This window comes from Theropithecus gelada, chromosome 7b (assembly GCF_003255815.1).
Source record: "Theropithecus gelada isolate Dixy chromosome 7b, Tgel_1.0, whole genome shotgun sequence".
In the NCBI taxonomy this organism is placed as follows: Eukaryota; Metazoa; Chordata; class Mammalia; order Primates; family Cercopithecidae; genus Theropithecus; species Theropithecus gelada.
The window spans coordinates 35,454,864-35,482,625 of NC_037675.1; the positions used below are offsets into that span (position 1 = coordinate 35,454,864).

Genomic DNA, 27,762 nt, shown 5'->3' on the forward strand with positions numbered 1-27,762 from the left:
TTTTCTTTTTTTTTTTTTTTTTTTTTTTTGAGATGGAGTCTCGCTGTGCTCCCAGGCTGGAGTGCAGTGGCGTGATCTTGGCTCACTGCAAGCTCCGCCTCCCGGGTTCACGCCATTCTCCCGCCTCAGCCTCCCAAGTAGCTGAGACTACAGGCGCCCGCCACCACGCCCGGCTAGTTTTTTGTATTTTTAGTAGAGACGGGGTTTCACCATGTTAGCCAGGATAGTCTCGATCTCCTGACCTCGTGATCCACCCGCCTCGGCCTCCCAAAGTGCTGGGATTACAGGCTTGAGCCACCGCGCCCGGCCACAAATGACTCTTAAATCTCACCCCCCCAACCTTAATCAATGATAAATGATTAAGGCATGACAGGTATCTGCTTACCTGTCAATCACTGGCTATAGGGTGGGATACAGAAAATCCACCTAAGCAAGAAAGCTGCTTGGCAGAGGACAATACTCTGGAGAAAGAAGGAGCTATAAGTCATTAGCAGCCAACACTCACAGAGGCTGGGGGGTGGGGTACATCAGCTATTAAAGGGGACTTAAGCTAGGTGCAGTGGCTCATACCTCTAATTCCAGTACTTTGGGAGGCCGAGGTGGGAGCATTACTTCAACTCAGGAGTTCGAGACTAGTCTAGGCAACATAGTAAGACAATGTCTCTACCAAGAATAAAAATAAAATTAAAAAAAAAAAAAGAAAGGAGACCTAGGTGAGGACCAACCACAAGTACCATGCTACTTTTCCACTGTACTTCCCAACAGTTCAAACCACTCCCTAATACACATATATCCTACTTGCAGCCATATTACAAGAGTCTCAGAAAACAACATTATATATTTCCATACTGCTCTGGTTTTGCTTATTTTTTAATAATAATATAAGTAAGAATAACAGTGGCGGCAGCAGCTTTCACTTTGCGAATGTCTAGTGTGTGTCTGGTACTAGTTAAGCACTTCATCAAGTTCCAGTAACCTCCCCAACAACAAAGTAAAGGGGCCAGTTCCAAACCAAATCAGTCCAACTCCGGTGTGTCTGTGTTCTTAACCACTACACTACACACTTTCCTACATATGAAATGCCCTATTCTCCCTGGTAAAACCTAATAATTCTAGCTCAGTAGTTATCTCCTCTTCTATTAGGCCTTCCCTGGCGTTCATAATTTTTCCCATTCTTACCCCAGCCCCTTGGCAGAACTAATTATTCCTTAATGCTCATATAGCTCCTTTAATACTTTGTATGAAAGTGAGTAACACAGCACTTACCACCTGACGTTACCTATTTGTAGATGTACTTATCTCACTAAACTTATCAACTCCTTAAACAGAGAAATAATATTATTTTTGTATCTCCAGCATCTAACAAAAAACATGCTAAATAGACATTTGATGACTAGAGACGGTCATGTGACTAGATTCATTATGATGCTTTCTACATATTCCACACATTACTGTGGCTGACAAACTTGATAATAACTACAGAAAAGACAAAACCAGTTTCCAGGCAATATGGTAGTTAAGAACAAATTTTGCTTTTTTTACAGCTTTTATGGAAACCTTATAAATATATATACCAAACAAATGAAAATGGTATAGTAATAATCTTAAGGTCATTGGCTCAATTTCAACTCCAATAGGAGTGATTACTATAAATCAGCTATCTAAATATGTATGTTACATAGTCTTTAAGGTACTAATTCTTCAATTTAGTATGGAGAATATATCACTTAAGGAATATGCATAAATTAGCCTAACAGGGATTATTCCACTATAAATCAAGAATCTGAAACTTGGCCGGGCATGGTGGCTCACGCCTGTAATCCCAGCACTTTGGGAGGCCAAGGTGGGTGGATCACCTGAGGTCGGGAGTTCGAGACCAGCCTGGCCAACATGGTGAAACCCTGTCTCTACTAAAAATACAAAATTATCCAGGCGTGGTGGCGCATGCCTGTAATCCCAGCTACTTGGGAGGCTGAGGCAGGAGAATTGCTTGAACCCGGGAGGTGGAGGTTGCGGTGAGCTGAGATGGCACCATTGCACTCCAGCCTGGGCAACAAGAACAAAAACTCCATCTCAAAAAAAAAAAAAAAAAAAGGAATCTGAAACTTAAGCTCAATTTTCTGAACATTAAATTTTCAAGCTTTTAAACTTTTTACATGCATATAAAAGCATGATTTTAAAATTCTAATTGAAATAGTAACTTATCAAAATTTGAACAGGTTTTTTGCCTGGTTAAAATATAAGATACTAGAGTTCAAGACTGTATACACACTCCAGCATGGGTAACAGAGTGAGACCCTGTCTCTCAAAAAAAAAAAAAAAAAAAAAAAAAAAAGTTGCCCAGCGAGGCAGTTCACATCTGTAATCCCAACACTTTGGGAACTTAAGACAGGTGGATCACTTGAGACCAGTGAGGCAGGAAAATAGGATCTGGAGGCAGGGAACATAAGGCCAATTCACACTTCAGCTATGACAGAAAATAGCTTCCCCATAGTGTGTAGGCCAAGCAGATGACTTTGTAACTTTACTTCACCCTCTCCATCTATACAGAGCGTACACCAGCTAACCAATGGAATCCTCTAGAGGGTATTTAAACTCTCAAAAATTCTGTAACGAGGCCTTTGAGCCCCTATGCTCAAGCCCGCTCCTACACTGTGGAGTGTACTTTCATTTTCAATAAAACCCTTCATTTCTTCCTTGCTTTGTTTGTGCATTTTCACCAGTTCTTTGTTCAAAACGCCAAGAACCTGGACACCCTCCACAGTTAACATATTTTGGCAAGCCAGCCAGGAGGAAGAGGTAAGCCTCAAGTTTGGGAATTTTTTTTTTCCTCTTTCTCCTTTTCTTTTCTGCTCCATACAGGGGAATATCGCGCTCTCTCTTTTCCTTTCCCACCCAGGACCCATATGGGTAGCACCTAAACATGGAAGCAACTGCAGGTTTCTGACCATGGCTAGTGAAACTAAGGGGTTTCCATGTGGAGAAGCCTAACTACCACCGCCCAGTCCACTTAAGGAACCTGGGTCTTTTTTCTTTTTTTTTTCCTTTCTTTCTTTTTCAGTCTTTTAGCGGCTGTTTTTTTGAGACAGAGTCTTACTCTGTTGCCCAGGCTGGAGTGCAATGGCACAATCTCAGCTCACTGCAACCTCCACCTCCCAGGTTCAAGCGATTCTCCTGCCTCAGCCTCCTGAGTAGCTGGGATTACAGGCGCCCACCACCACACCCAGCTAATTTTTGTATTTTTAGTAGAGACGCGGCTTTACCATGTTGGCCAGGCTGGTCTCAAACTCCTGACCTCAGGCAATCCCCCCACCTTGGCCTCCCAAAATGCTGGGATTACAGGTGTGAGCCACCTTGTGAGGCCTCAGCACGTATTTATAATTGCCCTGGACTCTTTTTTTTTTTAATCTTTTCCGCACATGGTCCCTGATTCCTACATGTGGTGCAGCTCAGAGCAAAGTCACCCATGTTTCAGGGGACTTAAACCTTCTTTTCTTAGACTAAATTTTTCCCTTATCATACTCAACTGGCTAAGGAAAAGGCCCACCCAGCATCCAGTTCTCATTACAGTTCATGGCTATTCTTCTAAAGCTCATAGTAGGCTCTGGAAGGGAAAACCTGCATGTGGCACTGGTGCCCACCTACGGTCAGAGACATTGGCACTCTAAGACTGGACCCCACAGGAGACGCTCCAGGGGTCCTGCAGACCTCAACCTGCCCAAAGGGGATGCTCTTGGCAGAGGTTCTGAGGTCTAATACTAGGCCCTCCTTAGAATTTACTCTCGCAGTTGCAATGAATGCTGTTTGACCCCAACATTGTTTGGAATCTGGAGTTTACTGTTGAATGGGAAAGTGGAATGGCATTACATGCATCCAGGCTTTTGTGCTGTGGTTCTAAGCAGAGGGCCTGGTTAACAGGTGACACGCTCCTTTGCTACCGTTTAGCCCCAGTGCTCCTTGGAGTCTGGGGAGGTTTGGCCTTTAAAAATCAAACTGCCATGGAGATTGCTTTACCCGAAATTTTGGTTCACAGTCTTCCTTGGATTATCTCCTGGGGTAAAGTAAAACCGCCAAGCTTGTATTGCTATCTCGTGGTCAAGGTTCCAAGCTATTGGATCTTCCTTTGTGTGTGTGTATACATGTCTAGATATGTTTTGTTTTTTTTGTTTTTTTGAGATGGAGTTTTGCTCTCGTTACCCAGCTGGAGTGCAATGGCACAGTCTTGGCTCACTGCAACCTCTGCCTCCCAGGTTCAAGTGATTCTCCTGCCTCAGCCCCCCAGGTAGCTGGGATTACAGGTGCCCACCACCACACCCAGGTAATTTTTGTATTTTTGGTAGAGATGGGGTTTCACCATGTTGGTCAGGCTGGTCTCTAACTCCTGACCTCAGGTGATCCACCTGCCTGGGCCCCTCAAAGTGCTGGGATTACAGACGTGAGCCACCGCTCCTGGCGAAGGATACTTTCATAAATAGAATTTGAGTCATATTTTTCTCTCTCTCTGCCTAATTTCTCCAAAATTTGCAAACTATTTGTGAATATTCTTAATTCATGGTAATGTGTCTGTTTGCATACGGTCAAACAGGGTTGCTAGGGCCGCTCAGGGACAGAGAACCCAGCAACCTGGCATGCCAGCAAAAGGGTAAGAATTTCTTACCACTCAGTTTCTGGCCTGCTTTCTCTATAAGCAAAATGGTTAATCTCCTCTGTAAAGTTTTAAATTAATTGGTTTAATAATAACAAGAGCTTAAATCAAATATTTTGTCAGAAAATAGAAAGTGTAACGCCTTTTAGTTCATGTGACTTTAGCAATCTTTGGGAAATAAAGATGGTTTTAAAGATTATTGGTAAAAATGTATTCAAAATGTAAACATTTGGTCTAAATTATGTTCAAATACTAGGTTTGCTAAATGCTTTACGGTCATAAACTGCTTCCTTCGCTTTTGAAAATTGTTTAACTTGCCTGCCTTCCAGCTAGGTAAGGCCAGGAGACACGTGGAGTTGGTCACGCCCCTAGTTATGCTAGAAACAGTCAAATCTTACCAGAACATAACTTACCAGGTTTTACACTAAAGTTAAAATTGCTAAGAATCGGGTCAGGTACGGTGGCTCACATCTGTAATCCCAGCACTTTGGGAGGCCGAGGTGGGCGACTCCTGAGGTCAACAGTTTGAGACCAGCCTGGCCAAAATGGTGAAACCCCGTCTCTACTGAAATACAAAAATTAGCTGGGCGTAGTGGCGGGCTCCTGTAACCCCAGCTACTCGTGAGGCTGAGGCAGGGGAATTGTTTGAACCCCGGAGGCAGAGATTGTAGCGAGCCAAGATTGTGCCATTGTACTCCAGCCTGGGCCACAGGGCAAGGCTCTGTCTCCAAAAAAAAAAAAAAAAAAAAAAAATTGCTAAGAGTCAACATTGTAACATGCAATAAGACTACCAGAAACAGGTCAGGCACGATGGTTCATGCCTGTAATCCCCCAACACTTTGAGAGACCAAGGAGGGCGGATTACTTGAGGTCAGGAGTTCGAGATCAGCCTGGCCAACATAGTGAAACCCCATCTCAGCTAAAAATATAAGTTAGCCAGGGGTGGTGGTGGGCACCTGTAATCCCAGCTACTTGGGAGGCTGAGACACTAGAAACACTTGAACTGGGAGCAGAGGTTGCAGTGAGCCAAGATCATGCCATTACACTCCAGCCTGGGGCAACAGAATCAGGCTCCATCTAAAAGAAAAAAAAACAAAAAACAAAAAACCGTCTCTACTGAAAAATACAAAAAACTAGCCGGGCAAGGTGGCAGGTGCCTGTAGTCCCTGCTACTTGGGAGGCTGAGGCAGGAGAATGGCGTAAACCCGGGAGGCGGTGCTTGCAGCGAGCCGAGATCGCGCCTCTGCACTCCAGCCTGGGCGACAGAGCAAGACTGTCTCAAAAAAAAAAAAAAAAAAAAAAGACTACTAAAAACAGTTTTACATGCAAGCTGTGTAAAAATAGTAGAAAAAAAAATTTTTTCTTTTTGGTAAAAGGTTATAAAAGGTTTTTGCTTCTTTAAAATTTCTAGGCCAGGCGCAGGGGCTTACACCTATAATCCCAACACTTTGGGAGGCCAAGGCAGGCAGATCACCTGAGGTCAGGAGTTCGAGACCAGCCTGGCCAGTGTGGCCAAACCCCATCTACGAAAACACAAAAAATAGCTGGGTGTGGTGGCATGCACCTGTAATCGCAGCTACTCAGGAGGCTGAGGCAGGAGAATTGTTTAAAACTGGGTGGCAGAGGTTGCAGTGAGCCGAGATCACACCACTGTACTGTAGCCTGGGTAACAGGGCAAGACTCTGTCTCAAAAAAAATAAATAAAATAAAATTTCTGAGTCATCATTTTGGTAAAATATATAATGTATGGTAATCTGGAATTCCAAAATCAAACTTCAGTTTCAAAATTGTCTTTCCAAATGCCTGACTTTCTGGATGGATCAGAGGATCCCTGAAAACATCCAGAAAAGAGGTAAACAGGATTATTTGACATGTTTAGGTACATGGGATTGCCAAAACTATGTTCAATCTTCTTTAGGTTATATTTTTGTTAATAATACTATGTTCCAAAATCGTATGGGATTTCTAAAATTCTAATGTCTAAGTATATGCTATCAACTATAATTATTATGTTAAGTTATTGTAAATCACAGAAATAACCAAATCAAACCAGTTGATACTAAAATTGTTTAAAATAGTTTATAACTAATACTTGGTGCCATATTACTGGGAAGACAATTAAAGCTTCACGCACATTTGGTCTTCTGGTGCACCATTTCAACATTTTATAAAGTGGTTTCATTCCACTGCTATCTGGTTGTATAAAAGCTTTCCCATGCAAGAGGGCTGATGTTGTAACAGTAGATTTCTATGCTACAGTGTATTTTCACCAGGTAAAAAAAGCTTTTTATCATTTGAATCTTCTGAGAACGTTAGAGAAAGACTGTCCTTCCCATCCACACTACAACAAAACTTTGGGACCTTGGGCTTTGGGTTCATGGTCTCGCAACTGAGAGGGGTCCCTCCACGCTTTTGGAACTGCATCCGTTGGAACCTTTGAGATAAAGCTAACCAGGGAAATTTCTCCCAAGAAGATGGCATCCTTGATGTGAACAGCTTTTCCAAGTTCACAGATTAAGACTTCTACTATCATGAAACTCTTATCTTTGAATATTTTTTTCTTGCCTACATCTCTACGAACAATAGAAGTGGAAAAGGGGTCCGTTATGTGCATTTATGGGGTATACTTTTATTTATAAAGGAGTCTGCAGCCAGCCTTCTACCTGGATAACCTTATACTTTGACAGATAACAAATGAAGGCCCAATGTAGGTAGGAAACCTTAATGGTACATACATTGCCTCATAATCAGTCAAAAACAAAACACTGGTTCACTCCTCTTAACCCACATCATGGGTTAAAGAGAACATTGCCAGGAGACCTTCACTCATCTAGAAGGGCATCAGTTATTTGGCTCTTTTTCCATGGTTTAAAGTGAAAGAAGCAACGATTAGAAATGTATCCCTCGTGATAGGCTCTATAGCACATTCTACTTTAAAAGCTATATCACACAACAGACTTTAAATTCTCTTGTGTAAGTTACACTAAATAATAGAATTGGCTAAACAGAGAAGTATCTGTGCAGCTGCTGGCACCTGTGGCCTATGGAGAAATACAGATTGCATATTATAAAAATTCAATTGCAGGGGATTAATGAAAAGACCACTTAATCAGCTGGGCGCAGTGGCTCACGCCTGAAATCACAACACTTTGAGAGGCTGAGGCAGGTTGATCACCTGAGGTCAGGAGTTCGAGACCAGCCTGGCCAACATAGTGAAACCTCATCTCTACTGAAAAGACAAAAATTAGCTGGCCGTGGTGGTGGGCACCTGTAATCCCAGCTACTCATGAGGCTGAGGCAGGAGAATCGCTTGACTCTGGGAGGTGGAGATTCCAGTGAGCCGAGATTGTGCCATGGCACTCCAGCCTGGGTGACAGAGTAAGACTCCATCTCTTTTAAAAAAAAAAAAAAAACCATTTGGTCAAGCAAGCAGACTCTTCATCCAGGTCATTCTTTAATCTATGTAATTTTAGGTGGTTTGGTATGGGGACCCGGGTAAGGATCATACTCTGAACTCTTGGTATTATCCTCCCAACAGTCATAATAATCGTCTCCCTGAAGTGCTGTATTGTCTGAAAGGTTTTAAATGCTTGCATGCAGCCATCTCTAGAATGTCATATTATCTCTCTTCAACTGGAATGACAAGAGCTGAAGGAAATGTGCAACCATGAGGACTTAACCTATAAATGATGTGCTGAGACTGGAAACGAAAATGATGGTAACTGAGAGTGGTCCTACAGCCCTAAGTTTTGGTCATACTCTCACCTAAGTGAGAATCTGAACAAAAAGGGGGAATTTTTTCAACAAAATCCTGGGAGGCCATTGTTTTGGACTAAGTTCATCCACTGGGCCCCAACAGACCAAACCAAACCGAAACGGGGTTGTTTGTGCTAAGACTTTAAGGAAACACATGGGTTCTAGAACAGACAAGGTTTTGTTTTTTCTTCTGCAAATCTCTGTAACAAACATTTTTGATAGCATAGGCATCTACCTCTGAAGTTCCCATTAAATCTTTTAACCGAATTCATTCCCTCTCACCTAGAGACCATCAAGCTTCAGATGACCATGCCACCAAAGGTTCCAGCCAATTCCAAGTGAAGTCACCACCCCTGGCCATCAAGAAGCTACCCTGCTGGCAGGGCATAGGGGCTCACGCATGTAATCCCAGCACTTTGGGAGGCTGAGGTGGGCAGATCACTTGAGGTCAGGAGTTCAAGACCAGCCTGACCAACATGGTGAAACCCCATCACTACTAAAAACACAAAAACTAGCCAGGCATGGTGGTGGGTTACCTGTAATCCCAGCTACTTGGGAGGCTGAGGCAGGAGAATCGCTTGAACTTGGGAGGCGGAGGTTGCAGTGAGCCACGATCACGCCATTGCAGTCCAGCCTGGGCAACAAGAGTAAAAACTCCATCTCAAAAAAAAAAAAAAGCTACCCTACCTTCACTAGATAGAGCAGGGTGAGAGTTCTGTGGTCCCCAATAGGTAGGGACTAGGCCACAAGGCAGCATGAAGTAGTTATAGAAAAATAACATTGGTCCCTCTGCCTCCCATAAAGATTTATGGGAATCACATCTCTCAGTGGGGAGATGAGGCAGAAAAATAGTGTCTGGAGGCAGAGAACATAAGGCCGATTCACACTTCAGCTATGACAGGAAATATCCTCTCCATAGGGTGTATGCCAAGTAAATGACTTTGTAACTTTACTTCATCCTCTCCATTTACATAGGGCATACCCCAAGCAACCAATGGAATCCTCTAGAGGGTATTTAAACTCGCCAGAATTCTGTAACCGGGCCTTTGAGCCCCTGTGTTCAGGCCTGCTCCCACACTATGGAGTGTACTTTCATTCTCAATAAAACCCTTCATTCCTTCCTTGCTTTGTTTGTGCGTTTTGACCAATTCTTTGTTCAAGACACTAAGAACCGGGATACCCTCCACCATTAACACCAAGAATATGAGACCAGCCTGGGCAACATGGTAAAACCCCATCTCTTTTACAAAAAAATACAAAAATTAGCTGGGCATGGTGGCACACACCTGTAGTCCCAGCTACTCTGGAGAAAGAGGTGGGAGGATCACTTGAGCCTGGGAGCTTGAGGCTACTGTGAGCTGAAATCACACGGCTATATTCCAGCCTGGACGACAGAGTGAGACTCTATCTAAAAAGTTTTTTAAAAAATAATAAATTAGCTATACAGGGACAGGTAAGTGAACAAGCAGATAACAGGGCAGTGAGGAACTTCTAATAATCAAAAAATGCGGGCCGGGGGTGGTGGTTCACACCTGTAATCCCAGCATTTTGGGAAGCCAAGGTGGGAGGATCACTTGAGGTCAAAAGTTCAAGACCAGCCTGGGCAACAGCAGTGAAGCCGTCTTTACAAAAAAAAAAAGAAAACAATTAGCCAGGCATGGTGATGTATGCCTGTAGTCCCAGATACTCAGGAGGATGAGGCAGTATTGCTTGAGCCTAGAAAGCGCAGGTTGCTGTGAGTCAAGATCACACCACTGCACTCCAACCTGGGCGACTGAGCGAGACTCTGTCTCAAATAAAAAAAAAAAAAAAGAAATATGAAACAGACCTGGCAGTAGCCAACAGTAAATTTCTGCCCACCACCTCCCACCCCCAACAGAGTTGAAAAGTTCAGGTTTAGTGTTGTTGCAGTGGCACTTGTCCATAATTGGTACCTCCCCATAGTTGGGGGACGTTAAATGTACCAGTGAAAATAGCTTTTTCCCCTTCAAGGGGAAGAAAGAAAATCACTCCTTAAAACCCAGCAGAACTGGCTGTGAGGTCTTTCCTCCTATCTCATCTCTTCAGGGTTTTTTTTTTTGCAGTGGAGCAAGAGACCAAAACCTAACCTGAGTTACAAGAAACAAGACAGTAATGGCTATTAAGGGAGTGACCAGGAGCAACCGGGACACTCCTTTACCTCCCATATCCAATGTATGTGCTTCACAGAAAAAATAATAATAATAACAAATCCACAAAATACAACAGCTAGAATTACAAAACCCATTCATCCAAGGGTGGTGGAAGGCAGGATGGAAAGGTGGAAGGGTAAATGGCACAGGGAGAAAAACAAAGTATTCAAATCAGTCTAGGCACGAGGACTGGCAAATGCTAGAAAATAGCTGCAGAAAAACTTGTGGTCCTTTCAGACTCATGGTGATGTTAAAAATCCACACACTGGTGTCAGGGAACATTCTGCCTTACGTGTACCAGAGACAAAAATTTCAGTTCCTCAGAGAGAAGGGAATATGCAGAGGGCCCTTGGCAGAGTGGGTCCTACCCTCCCGGGCAGGGGGAGGTGAACAGGGAAAAGAGCTGCCACAGCTTTCTTCCAATCCCGCTCATTCCATTTGGATGGCAGGCAACTCAGTGGCCTACAGCAGCCTTCAGTTTGGCAGGCGACAGATGTGGTGAAGGGAACTTCTCTGCGGAGCTGCTCGGGCCGACTGCAGACAGACTGTCTTGTGGAAGAGTCTGTTGCTTAAGAAGACCACCAAGGAGAAGAGGCGCAACTGGAAGAGATATGCTTTGCCAGGGGTCTTTGCTTCATTGGCGCTGATAATGAATAAAGGAAAGAGGATAGAGAAAAGGCAGCCACTGATAATATATGAGGACAGCACTGCTGTGAGAAAAGCCAAGGGCAAACCAAACCCAAAGTAGTAAGGCCAATTCCTTTCTATGTTAGGCAACCGCTGGTGCATTTCAGTCCTTTATTGAACCAACGATATTCCAAGCAGTACAGTGAGTAGAGAAGGGACATATGCAGGAGACTACTAACCAGCTGACTGACAAGATGGATGGGAAAGAGACTCACAAACATTCCCTGAATGAGGAAAAGAGCCTGCAGCAAAAGGTTGAAGAGCACGTCAGCAGTTATTTTGCTGACACTAGGGAATGGGTGAGGCTTCCTCCCTGATACCTCAAATGCCAGATCAGCTATATCCTGAAACCAAATGGCATTCACCACTTTGCTAAGCACAAACAAGGGGAGCACCCAAAGAGCACTGAAAATTGACGTGAGGAAGAATTCCAGCCACGACCAAACATCTCCATGTAGTGATGGGTCATCGATAATTCGGGCTGTTACTGACTGAAGCACAGGAATAAATACTCGATAAAACAAGAGGAGACCGAACCAGAACACTCCACCAGTCCAAGCACAACACTGGAAAATTCTACTAACAATACGTGGCTCACTCTCTTGCTTCTGTTCTATACTCTGGGCTCTTCTCTGTGCCAAGACACTACTTGCCCTTCTTCGAGGCTGCTCCTCTCTCTTTTGCTGGATTCGAGCATTTAGCTTTGAGATGGTACAAATACCCCAGATGGAGTCTTTGATTCCTCTGGCAAGGTCCTGGAGAAAGGTTTTGACACTGTCAGCCATCTCTTCACCACCAAACTATCAACTACACAGAGGAGAGAGAAGTGTTCCCAAATCTCTCACCATGAAGGATCCGCGGCTCCGGCCCGGCCCCTCACCCACCACGGCTGGCTCTGCCGGGGCGCTTCCAGGGCCGGGGCCACTGTGCCCGCACTGGGCATGCCCGGGCCGCATGGGGCTAATTTTTATATTTTTAGTAGAAACTGGGTTTCACCATGTTGGCCAGGCTGGTCTTGAACTCCTGGCCTCAGGTGATCCACCCACCTCAGTCTCCCAAAGGGCTGGGATTATAGGCGTGAGCCACCACACCCGGCCTAGGCATTGGTTTTATTATGACATTCAGAAGTGCTCTCACAAAGCTAAACATATATATAACAAAGTATACCAGCTATAACTTGCTATCTGGTATAGATTTCTCAATCCATCTCATTCTGTAACAAGCCTCTCAAAATTTAAAGTATCCTTGACACACTGAATTTTAAGAAATGGGTAGTAGAAACAGTACAGCACTAGAGGAGACCCAGGTTTGAGTCATAACTCTGCCATCTCTGTTTGTGTCAAAAGCTCTCTGAACATTAGTCTCCTTATCAATATAATGTGGACATACATCACCTATCTTTCAGGATTGTGAGAATTCAGAATCGAACCTATTCTGCAAGAGAAGGCAATGTAATCCTTATTAAAACTGTTCTTTGAGGGTTTGAGCATTTAACATCATGACTTAGACCTATGTTTGCCCAAGTTCATCCTGCTACTAATTTGTTATTAATTTATAGTGTAATCCTAGGATGTCACAACCTCTCTGGACCTGAGTTTCTTCATAAAATGAGGTCCTTTCTTTCATTAACATGGGACCCCACTTGTCTGAAGAGGACATTTAGGTACCACCTGTCAATCGTCCATAAGGCAATCTTCTGTTTCACATGTACACAAAGAAAAAATGTAAAAATTCATCAGTTTTATGCAATACACATATATTGGAAGATAATATACAAAGTACTAGAGTAATCTTTCTATTTACCGAACTCTTCTTGCTGTTTGTATAAGTGCCAGTAGCTATATACAAATTACTCAGGTCTATATTCTAGAGGGGGTTCCATGACTCAAGCAATAGAGAACAAAGTGCAATCTAGAATACAACCTCAAAAACTAAAAAATGGGCTGTTCTGTTTTGTGTTTATGACTTGTCTGTAAACACTGACTTAAGTGTTTGACAGAGCACCTCTACTGAGCCTTTGCTTCCAGCTCTAGTGCATCACTTGATAAAGTAGGTGCTTCATGAACCATCCCAGAACTGAGCAAATAATGTGCCAGGATACTGTGCAGGTGCTGAAGACAAATGTTTGTTCAAGGGCTGAATGAATCAGAGGTTCTTTATAACCTGGGCATAACATAAATATTTTATGGGTTCCATGGACATAAAAGCAAGTAGATGTGAAGCCATATATAGAATCTATATGTTGTTTTCTCTTCTTTAAGAGGAATCTCCTAAACATAAGCTAAGTTTCCAGCAAGCTAGGAAAGAAATAAAGATTCTTTTTTTTTTTTGGCCCATAAAAAGGCCATTATCAGCAACTTAAAAAAAAAAAAAAAAAAAAAAAAAAGTCCTGTAATAAAGAGAGGAAATGCTTTACAAATAAATACAGTACATTAGAAACAAAACCATAGCAACTAACATTTCCTGTTCCAATCAGTAACTCTAAACTATCATCACCCACCTTAGTAATCTAATCACAAGACTTTGGAAAAATTAAAGGTAGTTTCTCATTGGGAAAAGGTCATAGACATTTGTTCCAGTGGGTGTGACTTATATATCTTCACTACTCTAAATAATTTTAATGATTTAAGTCTGATTACACTAGTCACATTAAAAAGCAAAGCTAAAACATTTAAAGCAATCCAATCCTATATTAATCAAATTTCTTTTGTAAAATCAATTCTAGGCCGGGCGCGGTGGCTCACGCCTGTAATCCCAGCGCTTTGGGAAGTCAAGGCGGGCGGATCATGAGGTCAGGAGACGTAGACCATCCTGGCTAACATGGTGAAACCCCGTCTCTACTAAAAATACAAAAAATTAGCCAGCCATGGTGGCAGGCGCCTGTAGTCCCAGCTACTCGGGAGGCTGAGGCAGGAGAATGGCGTGAACTCGGGAGGCGGAGCTTGCAGTGAGATCGCGCCACTGCACTCCAGCCTGGGTGACAGAATGAGACTCCATTTAAAAAAAAAAAAAAATCAATTCTAGAATGTTATTTAACCTTAGAAATACTCAAAAGTTGTGATAAATCTAAGAAATCATCTTAATGAAAAGAGAAAACAAAGCATTTGACGAAGTATTATCACATGCTGTTTACAGAAAAGCAATCAAAGCCCTAAGTGAAAGCAGCTGCAGGCTACTGAATGAAGCCCCAAACAGGAAATCTTCCTTATTACTGTAGCTTTCTTTTCCCTTGACCTTAAAAAACTGCAGATCATCACCAACAGAAATGTAAAGAAAGTGGTGGCTCACGCCTGTAATTCCATCCTAGCACTTTGGGAGGCCAGGGCAGGCATTATCACCTGAGATCAGGAGTTCAAGACTAGCCTGTCCAACGTGGTGAAACCCCATCTCTACTAAAACTACAAAAATTAGCCTGACACGGTGGTGCACACCTGTAATCCCAGCTACTCGGGAGGCTGAGGCATGAGAATCACTTGAACCCAGGAGGTGGAGTTTGCAGTGAGCCGAGATCGTGTAACTGCACTGGAGCCTGGGCAACAGAGACTCCATCCCCCACAAAAAAAAAGAAAGTTAATTTTTCCTAGACATATTGACTATCTCTTGGTACTTTTCTAGTTTCCTTACATTGAAGCAAGTGGAAAATATTATACTGTCACAAGTATTATACTGTCACATTCCTCTGTATGTTAACCAATTTGATATTCATGGGTCATGTTAAAGGATAGCACATCACCATCAGAAGTTAGTGTTTAGCAAGCAAAATCCATTCTCTAAGCTTTCTATAGTGTGCTGATTATACAAACCTAAGTATGAAAATTGTTTTTAGAAACTACAACTTGATGACAAGCTCTTTTAAAACTAAACAAACAACAAAGCATGCTGCTGAAATCAGTAATGATTACAAACTGAATATTTTTCACTATGGACTAAAATCCTGGAAATGGTTTGTAGCTCTAATCCCAGAAGACACTGAGGCTATGGTGTCTCTGGCACACCTTTATTGATTTGAGCTTCTATTACCCTCAGGAAGATTTGAAGTCCCATTGTTATGGGGAAAAAAGTTCTCAGTCTGCTCTGAAATATAATCTGTTCTGCTACAGCACATGTTTCTGTAACATCAGATAATTCACATATGACTAGTAGAGTATACGAGCTGTATTCCTTCATATGGGATATTTCATCAGTTAGGGGAGCAGATTAGTGGGAAAATAATTAGGTGACGCTTGAAAACAAGGGTTTGAGCTGTGCAGGTCTACTTATACTTATACATGGATTTTCTTCTGCCTCTGCCACCCCTGAAACAGCAAGACCCCCTCCTCCTCCTCATGATTTTCTTTCCTCTAGCTTACGTTACTGTAAGAATACAATATATAATACATATAACATACAAAATATGTGTTAATCGACTGTTAACGTTATCAGTAAGGCTCTGGTCAAAAGTAGACTATTAGTAAAGTTTCTGGGGAGTCAAAAGTTATACACAGATTTTCAACTGCCTGTGGGGTGAGGATGAGGGCCTGGGGGCAGCACTCCTAACCCCCAAGTGGATCAAGGGTCAACTGTATCACCTCAAGCAGGAAACATCTCTCAACTCAGCTATACAGACAGAAGTCCTTTTAACTATTTTAAGAAAATCAGAAATTCACGTTTGCACCCAGTCTCCCTCTTCAGAGAAAGGCACCTCCAGGGTAGCACCGCTCTCAGCTAGTGTGGCAGGTGGCACTGCCCCTACACTGCCTCAATGGCAGCCCACACTATCTGCATTACATCAGCACCTACTGCTGACATTTCCATTCAACTTTGTCCATGCTTTGGTCATGTCCCCTCGGGCAGCTTCCAGTGAAGCTGAGCTGCCTGCCTGTCTGGGATATCCAAGTTATTCCCTCAAGATGCCAAGTATTGTGTTTGTTAGTGCTTGCATACTAACTAAATTGCATACATTTTGAGTGGTCTGCTTCAATACTATTTTCCCATAAACCCAATTATTTTGCAATTTTTCAGAAGCATATATAATACATGCTGACCAAAATCCTTGTATTAGTAAAACTTCTATTTCTCATAACTATTGATCATAAATACTATCTTTCTACCATTCCATAACTACTATTTTTTCAACATTCCAATTTATAAAAAGTGTATATCCTCTATCAAGTACATCTTCTGGAACACACAGCTTAAATTATTTATTTATTTTTTTGTTTGTTTGAGACGGAGTCTCGCTTTGAGGCCCAGGCTGGAGTGCAGTGGCGAGATCTCGGCTCACTGCAAACTCCGCCTCCCAGGTTCACGCCATTCTCCTGCCTCAGCCTCCCGAGTAGCTGGGACTACAGGCGCCCGCCAATACGCCCGGCTAATTTTTTGTATTTTTTAGTAGAGACGGGGTTTCACCGTGTTAGCCAGGATGGTCTCGATCTCCTGACCTCGTGATCCGCTGCCTCTGCCTCCCAGAGTGCTGGGATTACAGGCATGAGCCACCGTGCCTGGCCAGCTTAAATTATTAAATTTGAGCATTTGGGGTTTGTTCTTTAAAAAAAAAAAAAAAAGAGGCCAGTTCCAATGGTTCACACCTATAATCCCAGCACTTTGGAAAGCTGAGGCAGGAGGACTGCTTGAGGCCAGGAGTTCAAGACTAACCTAGGCAACATAGTGAGACCCTGTCTCTACTAAAAATTTAAAAATTAGGAATGGTGGTGTGTGCCTGTAGTCCCCACTACTTGGGAAGCTGAGGCGGGAAGATCGCTTGAGCCCAGGAGTTCAAGGGTACAGTGAACTAAAGATTATGCCAGCCATTGAACTCCAGCCTGGGCAACAGAGCAAGACCCTGTTTTAGGGAGAAAAAAAACACCTATCTTAGCTCCTATGTACCATAAATGTTACAACACTCATAGTCTGGAGGAATCATAAAGTCTTTAAGAAAATGGAGACAGGGCCTATAGTGATCACTACTCATAAATCACTAGAATCACATGCTGAAACACTGCTGCGGAATATCAATGTGTGGCTCCCACTGCCATTAACCCAACCATGATATTCTCTGCCTGTCCTGGTATAGACCATTTAGTTCTTGTTAAGCACAGGTTTCATTATTTTCTACCTTTACCAACCAAAAACTACTTAAGAAAAAGTCAATATTCTGGCCGGGCGCGGTGGCTCAAGCTTGTAATCCCAGCACTTTGGGAGGCCGAGACGGGCGGATCACGAGGTCGGGAGATCGAGACCATCCTGGCTAACACGGTGAAACCCCGTCTCTACTAAAAAATACAAAAAAAAAACTAGCCGGGCGAGGTGGCGGGCGCCTGTAGTCCCAGCTACTCCGGAGGCTGAGGCAGGAGAATGGCGTGAACCCGGGAGGCGGAGCTTGCAGTGAGCTGAGATCCGGCCACAGCACTCCAGCCTGGGTGACAGAGCGAGACTCCGTCTCAAAAAAAAAAAAAAAAAAAAAAAAAAGAAAAAGTCAATATTCTAAGGAGTAAAGTTAAGAGATATCCTAACATTCTCACTGAATCAGCCAAATATAAAGGCTAACATGTAAAACAGGCTAGAGCAGTTTTCTTCAAACTAAAGCAGTGGGGCCCTAGAGGTAACAAGACAACTTTTCAGGAGGTGAGGATAGTTTAAGAAGAAACCAGTTAAAGGTGGTCTGCCTCCACTGCACTCCCAGAGCTTGATCTGTCTGAGAATTCTTGTGGTTTGCTGGTTGTCCTTCCCATCCTCCCTTATAAATGTATTTACTTCTCCCACATTACTTCCTAATCTTACAATTGTGCATTTCCCAGCCAGGTACAGTGGCTCATGCCTGTAATCCCAGAACTTTGGGGGACCAAGGTGGGTGGGTCACTTGAGGTCAGGAGTTCAAGACCAGGCTGGCCAACATAGTGAAACTCCATCTCTACTAAAAATACAAAAATTAGCCAGGTATGGTGGTGGGCGCCTGTAATCCCAGCTACTCGGGAGGCTGAGGCAGAACTGCTTGAACCCAGGAGGCCAAGGCTACAGTAAGCCAAGATTGTACCACTGTACTCCAGTCTAGGTGACAGATCAAGACTCCATCTTGAGAAAAAAAAAAAAAAATAGGAGCCAGCACGGTGGCTCACACCTGTAATCCCAGCACTTTGGGAGGCCAAGGCGGGCAGATCATGAGGTCGGGAGTTCGAGACCAGCCTGGCTAATATGGTGAAACTCCATCTCTCCTAAATATACACAAAATCAGCAGGGTATGGTGGCAGGCACCTGTAATCCCAGCTACTGGGGAGGCTGATGCAGGAGAATCACTCGGAACCAGAAGGCAGAGGTTGCAATGAGATGAGATCGCGCCACTGCACTCCAGCCTGAGCAAAAGAGCGAAACTCTGTCTCAAAAAAAAAAGAGTATATTTTTTATACATTCACAGAATATCTCAGGAGAGATGCACAGGAAACTGCTGACGCTGGTTGTCACAGGGTGGCTCGGGCAGGGGTGGAAGGAAGACTGTCACCAACTACCTTTTTGTGTCTTTTGTGTTTCAACCATAAGAATGTATAATCTATTTTATCTACGACTTAAAAATTCATATTTTCCAAACTCCCAAATACTTTAATTAGTATATTGAGATGCAAAAAAAGTCCTTTTTGGCCAGGAGTGGTGGCTCACGTCTGTAATCCCAGTACTTTGGGAAGCCGAAGGGGGGAGGATCATGTGAGAATTAAAAAGTGCTAAGTTGTAAGCATCTGAGGATATAGCAAAAATCTAAGAAAATAATTTAGTTGCTACTGAAAATAACATATAGCTTAAAATTTGTAATGCTCTTTTTTCATTATCATTCAAAGACTACCCTCAAACCAAAACACTGACGTTTGCCTCTACCACTGCCTCCTCTCACAGACCTTCGCCTATTCCAAACCCCATAACCAGAGTTAACCTTTAAAAACTTAAATAAAAGGGGCCAGGTGCCATGGCTCACGCCTGTAATCCCAGCACTTTGGGAGGCCAAGGTGGGCGGATCACCTGAGGTCGGGAGTTCAAGACCAGCCTGACCAACATGGCGAAACCCTGTCTCTACTAAAAATACAAAATTAGCCGGTTGTAGTGGTATATGCCTGTAATCCTAGCTACTTGGGAGGCTGAGGCAGGTGACTCACTTGAACCTGGGAAGTGGAAGTTCTGGTGAACCAAGTTCGCACCATTGCACTCCAGCCTGGGCAACAAGAGTGAAACTCCGTCTCAAAAAAAAAAAAAAAAAAAAAACTTAAATAAAGGTAAATTGGATCACTCCTCACTCAAGGTCTATTCTTACTCTGGCCCTTACAGGCCCTCCATTGACTCTCTGGCCTCACCACCCACCACTTTGGCCCAGGCTCACTCTGCTCCAGCCACACCTGCCTCAGTGACCCTCCTCACATATGCCAGGCAGGCTCCTGACTCAGGGACTTTGCACTGGCTGTTCCAGCTCTGCTCTTCCCCACATTAACTCCTTTACCACCTTTATATTTTGCTCAAATACCCCTCCCTCCTCCATGAAGCCTCTCCTGATACTCTCTTTTAAAACCAGCAACTCTATTGGGCGCAGAGGCTCATGCATATAATCCCAGCACTTTGGGAGGCCAAAGCAGGCAGATCACCTGAGGTCAGAAGTTCAAGACCAGTCTGGTCAACATGGCAAAACCCCATCTCTACTAAAAACACAAAAATTAGCCGGGCATGGTGGTAGATGCCTGTAATCCCAGCTACTTGGGAGGCTGAGGCAGGAGAATCACTTGAACCTGGGAAGCAGAGGTTGCAGTGAGCCAAGATCATGCCACTGCACTCCAGCCTGGGTGACAGAGTGAGACTGTCTCAAAAAACAAAAAAACAAAAACAAAAACAAAAACCAACAACTCCATCACACCCCCACATTTCTGACACCTGGGCCATGATCTACTTTTCTATTACTTCGTTACTATGAAAGTTCCATGAGGGCAGGAATCTTTGTCTCTTCTGCTTCACTGATGTATCACAAGCATCAAAGCCAGCATCTGGTACAAGGAATGCACACAGTATTTGTTGAATTAATGGATGGCCCCAGCCTACTTTTTCAACTTTATTTCCCACCTATTTTTCCCAAAAGAATGCCTGCTCCAGCCAGTCTGACTGGAGTACTCACCATCCCAGTACGCCTCTGTACCCTGGTCTGTACCTTCTTATCCATGTTGTGGGAAGAGAAACAAACCCACTCAAATGCCTCCCTGAAAGTTCTCTGAGCACTCCCAATCCATCATGCCCTTCCTGCCCTACATCCCAAAGCACCTGCTGCCCGGCTCCCTCAGCTGAAATAACACCAGAAGGCTCTATCTGATAACATGTGTAAATTCTTATTTTTCCTGAAACTACTCCCTAGTTTCCCTAAAGGAAGAAATGAAATCCATCTTCTTGGAAACAGAGACAGAACTCAGGACAATACATTAAAAATGAAAAAAAAAAAAAAAATGCTTTTAGGTTCTATTTTTTTCCATCCAAAATGAAAATAGCTTGGAATCCCAGGGAGGAAAAAAAGTGTATATACATATATATGTATAAATATACACACGCACATACACATATATATATATATATATTTTTTTTTTTTTTTTTTTTTTTTGAGACGGAGTCTCCCTCTGTTGCCCAGGCTGGAGTGCAGTGGCCGGATCTCGGCTCACCGCAAGCTTCGCCTCCTGGGTTCATGCCATTCTCCTGCCTCAGCCTCCCGAGTAGCTGGAACTACAGGCGCCCACCACCACGCCCAGCTAATTTTTTTGTATTTTTAGTAGAGACGGGGTTTCACCGTGTTAGCCAGAATAGTCTCAATCTCTTGACCTTGTGATCCACCCACCTTGGCCTCCCAAAGCGCTGGGATTACAGGCGTGAGCCACCGCACCTGGCCCCAAAAATGTATATTTTTTTATCATTTTATTTTTTTTTTAGAGACAGGTCTTGCTATGTTTAGTCTGGTCTCAAACTCCTAGGCTCAAGTGATCCTCCCACCTCAGCCAACCAAGTAGCTGGTATTACAGGTGCAAGTCACTGTACTCAGCACTTATTATTTTTTTAATTGACACATAATAAGTAATTGTACCTATTGGCTGGACATGGTGGCTCATGCCTGTAATTCCAGAACTTTAGAAGGCCAAGGCAGGAGGATCACTTAAGGCCAGGAGTTCAAGATCAGCCTGGCCAACATGGCGAAACCCCATCTCTACTAAAAATACAAAAATTAGCCAGGTATGGTGGCAGGCGCCTGTAATCCCAGTTACTTGGGAGGATGTGGCAGAATTGCTTGAACCTGGGACGTGGAAGTTGCAGTGAGCTGAGAGCATGCCACTGTACTCCAGTCTGGGTGACAAGAGTGAAACTCCATCTAAAAAAAAAAAATTATTATTATTATACCTATTTACGGAGTATAGTGTGATATTTTGATACATGTATACAGTGCATAATGTTCAAATCAAGGTAATTAGCGTATCTATCACCTCAAATATTTATCTTTATTTGTGTTGGGAACATTCAACATCTGCACTCCTAGCTATTTGAAAATATACAATAAATTATTAATTAGAGTCACCCTACAGTACTAGAACTTACTCCTCTTATCTAGCTGTAATTTCGTATTTGTTAACCAACCTCTGGCTACCCCCTTCCCAACAAAATGGGAAGGGGACTTCCCTTACCCTTCCCAACAAAAATGTATATTCTTATGGTTCACTTGCCTACTTTATTAAATTTTAAAATGTCAGTGAAAAAAAGTATTCCTGGATTTTAACCAGCGAAAGTATTCAAAAGGTATGAGCACCTGCCTTCATCTCCTCAAATCTTAGCTTCAGAGGCCCTTCATCATCTGACCTTTCCTGCTATTCATACCCCACTTCACTTGGCTCCGGCCAAACTGGCCTCTCTGCTAGTCCTGAAACATGCCAGGCTTCCTCATGCCTCAGGCCATTTGCACCTCCTGTGCCTTTTGCCTGGAATGCTCATTCCTCTAGAATTATCTCCCTCCTTAAATATTTCCAAATGTCCTCTCCTGGCCACTCTGGCTAAAACCGGGGAGTAGGGAATAAAAAAAAAAAAACTCAGCTGGGCATGGTGGGTGGCTCACACTTGTCCTAGCACTCTGGGAGCCCAAGGCTGGCAGATCACTTGAGCCCAGTAGTTGGAGACCAGCCTGGGCAACATAGCAAAACCCTGTTTCTACAAAAAAAAAAAAAAAAAAATTAGCCAGGTGTGGTGGAGCATGCCTGTATTCCCAGCTACTCAGGAGGCTGAGGTGGCAGAAAAGCTTAAGCCGAGATCATGCCACTGCACCCTAGACTGGGTGACAGAGCAAGACTCTGTCAAAAAAAGAAAGCAGGAAAGTAAAGGAAAGAAAGAAGGAAGAGAGGGAGGGAAGAGGAGAAAAAGAAAAATGTCCTTCTGCCTTACTTTCCATCCTGTTCTGCTTTATTTTTACCCATAACAGTTGTAACAATCTAATAATCTATATATTTCATTTCTTTATCTAGTGGCATCAGAAGAAAAAATTTATGTTTTATTACAGTTATAGCCCCAATTTCTAGAATAGTATCTGACAAATAGAAGGTACATAATACTTGTGGAGTACAGAATTCAACAAACATACACATTTTACAAATGAGTAAACAAAGCAATGTAAATTTTGTTAACAGCTCCAAGGTAAGTCAAAGAAGTTCTCCCATGCTTTGGGAGGCCGAGGTGGGAGGATCACTTGAGGCCAAGAGTTTGAGACCGCCTGGGCAACATAGCAAGACCCTGTCTCTACTAAAAATTAAAAAAAAAAAAATTAGCCCAGATATTCAGGAGGCTGAGGAAGAGGCTGAGGCGAGACGATCACTTGAGCCCAAGAGTTCAAGTTTACAGTGAGCTATGATTGCACCACAACACTCCAGCCTGGGTGACAGAGCAAGACCCTGTCTCTTAAAAAAATAAAATAATAAAATGAAAAAAAGTTCACCTAATCCCTTTAAATTTAAGTTCTCTCTGAGAACTGCATTCTGTTCATCAGAAGCAGCCAAGCTCCAAAACCACTCTAAAAGTGGTTTAAAACCAGGTTTCTTGGCCGGGTGCAGTGGCTCGTGCCTGTAATCCCAGCACTTTGGGAGGTCGAGGCAGGTGGATCACCTGAGATCAGGAGTTCAAGACCAGGCTGGCCAAAATGGTGAAACCTCGTCTCTACTAAAAATACAAAAATTAGCTGGGCATGGTGGCAGATGCCTGTAATCCCGGCTACTCGGGAGGCTGAGGCAGGAGTATCCATTGAGCCCGGGAGGTGGAGGCTGCAGTGAGCCGATATCGCGTTACTACACTCCAGCCTAGGCAACAGTGAGATTCCATCTCAAAAAAAAAAAAAAAAAAAAAAAAAATCAGGTCTCTTTTCCCACTCTCAAATACTTCTGCAATTGCTTTAAAATAACGAATCAGGCCGGGCACGGTGGCTCAAGCCTGTAATCCCAGCACTTTGGGAGGCCGAGACGGGCAGATCACGAGGTCAGGAGATCGAGACCATTCTGGCTAACACGGTGAAACCCCGTCTCTACTAAAAAATACAAAAAAAACTAGCCAGGCGAGGTGGCGGGCGCCTGTATTTCCAGCTACTCGGGAGGCTGAGGCAGGAGAATGGCGTAAATCCAGGAGGCGGGGCTTGCAGTGAGCTGAGATCCGGCCACTGCACTCCAGCCTGGGTGACAGAGCGAGACTCCGTCTCAAAAAATAAATAAATAAATGAATGAATGAATAAATAAATAATAAATAATAAAATAAATAAAATAACGAATCAGCTCGGCGCAATGGCTCATATCTGAAATCCCAGCACTTTGGGAGGCCGAGGTGGGTGAATCACCTGAGGTCAGGAGTTTGAGGCCAGCCTGGCCAACAGGACAAACCCCATCTCTACTAAAAATACAAAGAATTAGCCAGGCGTGGTGGCACATGCCTGTTATCCCAGCTACTTGGGACGTTGAAGCAGGAGTTATCACTTGAACCCGGGAGGCGGAGGTTGCAGTGAGCCGAGATCACACCATTGCACTCCAGCCTGGGCAACAAGTGCAAAACCCTGTCTCAAAAAATAAATAAATAAATAAAATAACAAATCAATATATAAACAAATGTTTTTTAAGCATTATTTGTGTGCCCAGCACTGTAGTTTAAAAGTGGAAAAAAAATGTTTTCAAGACACATGAACTGTCTTTCAGGGGGAATCTAATTCCTAACATAAACCAAAAAACTGCCCACATTTTGCTTAAAATAAAATGCCATGGAAACATCAGCAGCAGCAGAGAGATGGGCAAATATAGCCGTGATTATAGACTAATATGACTCTATTTTTTAATCAATAAAACAAGATTATAGGCCGGGCACGGTAGCTCATGCCTGCAATCCCAGCACTTTGGGAGGCCGAGGCAGGCAGATCACCTGAGGACAGGAGTTCAAGACCAGCCTGGCTAACATGGTGAAATCTTGTCTCTACTAAAAAATACAAAAATCAGCCGGGCGTGGTGGCACACACCTGTATTCTTGGCCGGGCACAGTGGCTCATGCCTGTAATCCCAGCACTTTGGGAGGCCGAGGCAGGTGGATCACTCGGGAGGGCGAGACGGAACAATCGCTTGAACCCAGGAGGTAGAGGTTGCAGTAAGCCAAGATGGCGCCACTGCACTCCAGCCTGGGCAACAGAGCGAGACTCCATCTCAAAAAAAAAAAGAAAACCGATTAAAATAGCATACTTCTGATTCGAATTATTATTATTATTATTTTGAGACAGAGTATTTGCTCTGTTGCCCAGGCTGGTGTACAATGGCGCAATCTTGGCTCACTGCAACCTCTGCCTCCCGGGTTCAAGCGATTCTCCTGCCTCAGCCTCCTGTGTAGCTGGGACTACAGGCGCCAGCCACCATGCCCCACTAATTTTTGTATTTTTAGTAGCAACAAGAATTCACCATGTTGGCCAAGCTGGCCTTGAACTCTTGACCTCAGGTGATCCATCCACCTCAGCCTCCCAAAGTTGATTCAAATTATTTTAACAAACTATTCTTAGTTTTTTCACCTCTCAACAGGCATGGTTACAATGTTATCCAGTGAGATACTTCAGGGCCAATCTCACTGTTACAAAAGCCTCTCTTGGTTACAAAACCTGGTCTTTTTTTTTTTTTTTGGCGGAGAGTCTCCCTCTGTCGCCCAGGCTGGAGTGCAGTGGCGCAATCTCGCCTCACTGCAAGCTCCGCCTCCCGGGTTCACGCCATTCTCCTGCCTCAGCCTCCCGGGTAGCTGGGACTACAGGCGCCTGCCACCATGGCCGGCTAATTTTTTGTATTTTTAGTAGAGACAGGGTTTCACTGTGTTAGCCAGGATGGTCTCGATCTCCTGACCTTGTGACCTGCACGCCTCGGCCTCCCAAAGTGCTGGGATTACAGGCGTGAGCCACCACGCCTGGCCAAAACCTGGTCTTTTCTTTCCCACCTTTGGATGCCGGTAGGGAAAGGAAACTTTTGAAACGTCTGTTAAAAATGTCTCCTCCTGAGATGAGGTAAGTGGTTCTCAGTCTATGGTAGGTCTCCTTTTGTAGTACATACTGTAATACTAATTAGCACTTATCAGATTCTTTTTTATTGTTATCTTTTGTCTTAATGCAGGTGTCATGTCCCATTTCTCTGTAAGATAGAAACATGTCTGCACATGGAAAAAGTTCAAATATTCCTTGACAAACCAAACGCTAATGTATCACTTCAAATGTCTTATTAGAAGACAGATGGTAGCCCGGGCATCTCGGCTCATGCTTGTAATCAATCCCAGCACTTCGGGAAGCTGAAGTGGGTGGATCACTTGAGGTCAGGAGTTCAAGACCAGCCTGGCTAACATGGTGAAACCCCACCTCAATTAATAATACAAAAATTTAGCCGGGCATGGTGGCACGGCCTGTAGTCCCAGCTACTCAGGAGGCTGAGGCAGGAGAATCGCCTAAGTCCCAGAGGCAGAGGTTGCAGTGAACCGAGATCGCACCACTGCACTCCAGCCTGGGTGACAGAGCAAGACTGTCTCAAAAAAAAAATACAAAGAAAGAAAAGACAAGAGAGATGGTAAAAGAAAACTTAGCATATAGGTCCTAGTGAGGAAGAATTTACAAAACTTATTCATAAATCTCACTGTTTCAAGAACTATTTACAATGTGTCTGACTTGACCCAATAGAGGCTTTTCCTTAAAAACACATCTTAAAATCTTTTTTATAAATTGCAATTTCCTTAAATAGGTAAGTTCAAAAATACTTATATTCAATTGAGATTCTTTTTTCTCTTTTGAACAGGCTGTCACCCAGGCTGGAGTGCAGTGGTGTCATCTCAGCTCACTGCAACCTCCGTCTCCCAGATTCAAGAGATTCTGGTGCCTCAGCCACCGAAGTAGCTGGCGTGCACTACCACACCTGGCTAATACTTGCATTTTTAGTAGATACAGAGTTTTGCCATGTTTCCTAGGCTGGTTTCATATTCCTGGACTTCAGCTATTTGCCCACCTCGGCCTCCCAGAGTGCTGGGATTACACGTGTGAGCCACCGCACCAGACCTGAGATAGACTTTTTTTTTTTTGAGATGGAGTCTTGCTCTGTGGCCCAGGCTGGAGTGCAGTGGCGTGATCTCAGCTCACTGCAACTTTTGCCTCCTGGGTTCAAGCGATTCTCCTGCTTCAGCCTCCCAAGTAGCTGGGACTACAGGCGTGTGCCACCACACCGGCTTTTTTTTTTTTTTTTGTAGAAATGGGGTTTCACCATGTTAGCCAGGCTGGTGAACCGCCACCGTGCCCGGCCGAGATTGACTTTCAATTTACAACAGCTTTTAACTAACTTCTAGCTATTTGATTTGGGAAGTCAAGAAGCAAAGAATTTCTAAACATCTATTCAGATGCTCAAGGATGCCCCTGGAAAGTACAGTGATAGTACGTTATCAATTTCCCCTGAAATTACAACTTTTTCTTTTTGAGATGCAATCTTGCTCTGTCACCAAGGCTGGAGTGCAGTGGCGTGATCTCGGCTCACTGCAACCTCCGCCTCCCAGGTTCAAGCGATTCTCCTGCCTCAGCCTCCCGAGTAGTTGGGATTTCAGGCACCCACCACCGCACTAGGCCCACAACTTCAAATTTTTAAAAAGGCATTATATAGCAAGGAAATGTAAACAAATGCATCTATCCTCTTTAAGAAATTAATCTGGGCCAGGCGCGTTGGCTCACACCTGTAATCCCAACACTCTGGAAGGCCGAGGTGGGCAGATCACTTGAGGTCAGAGTTTGAGACCAGACTGGCCAACATGGTAAAACCACTCCCCCACCCCACTCCCAACCCTGACTCTACTAAAAATACAAACATTAGATGGGCGTGTTGGTGGGCACCTGTAATCCCAGCTACCTTGGGAGGCTGAAGCAGGAGCATTGCTTGAATCCGGGATGCAAAGGTTGCAGTGAGCCAAGATTGCACCACCACACTCCAGCCTGGGCGACAGAGACTCCATCTCAAAAAAAAA

At 43.8% G+C, this 27,762-nt stretch overlaps 1 protein-coding gene and 1 pseudogene across 2 annotated transcripts in view; both read right to left on the bottom strand.

The window, feature by feature from the left end:
* Positions 1 to 27,762, bottom strand: part of SPTSSA (serine palmitoyltransferase small subunit A) — a 36,741-nt gene that overhangs the window by 6,121 nt on the left and 2,858 nt on the right. The gene's annotated exons all lie outside the window — the stretch shown is intronic.
* Positions 11,027 to 12,214, bottom strand: LOC112628919 (annotated as a pseudogene). Its single transcript, XR_003120503.1, has one exon. The product of XR_003120503.1 is annotated as an etoposide-induced protein 2.4 homolog pseudogene (transcript).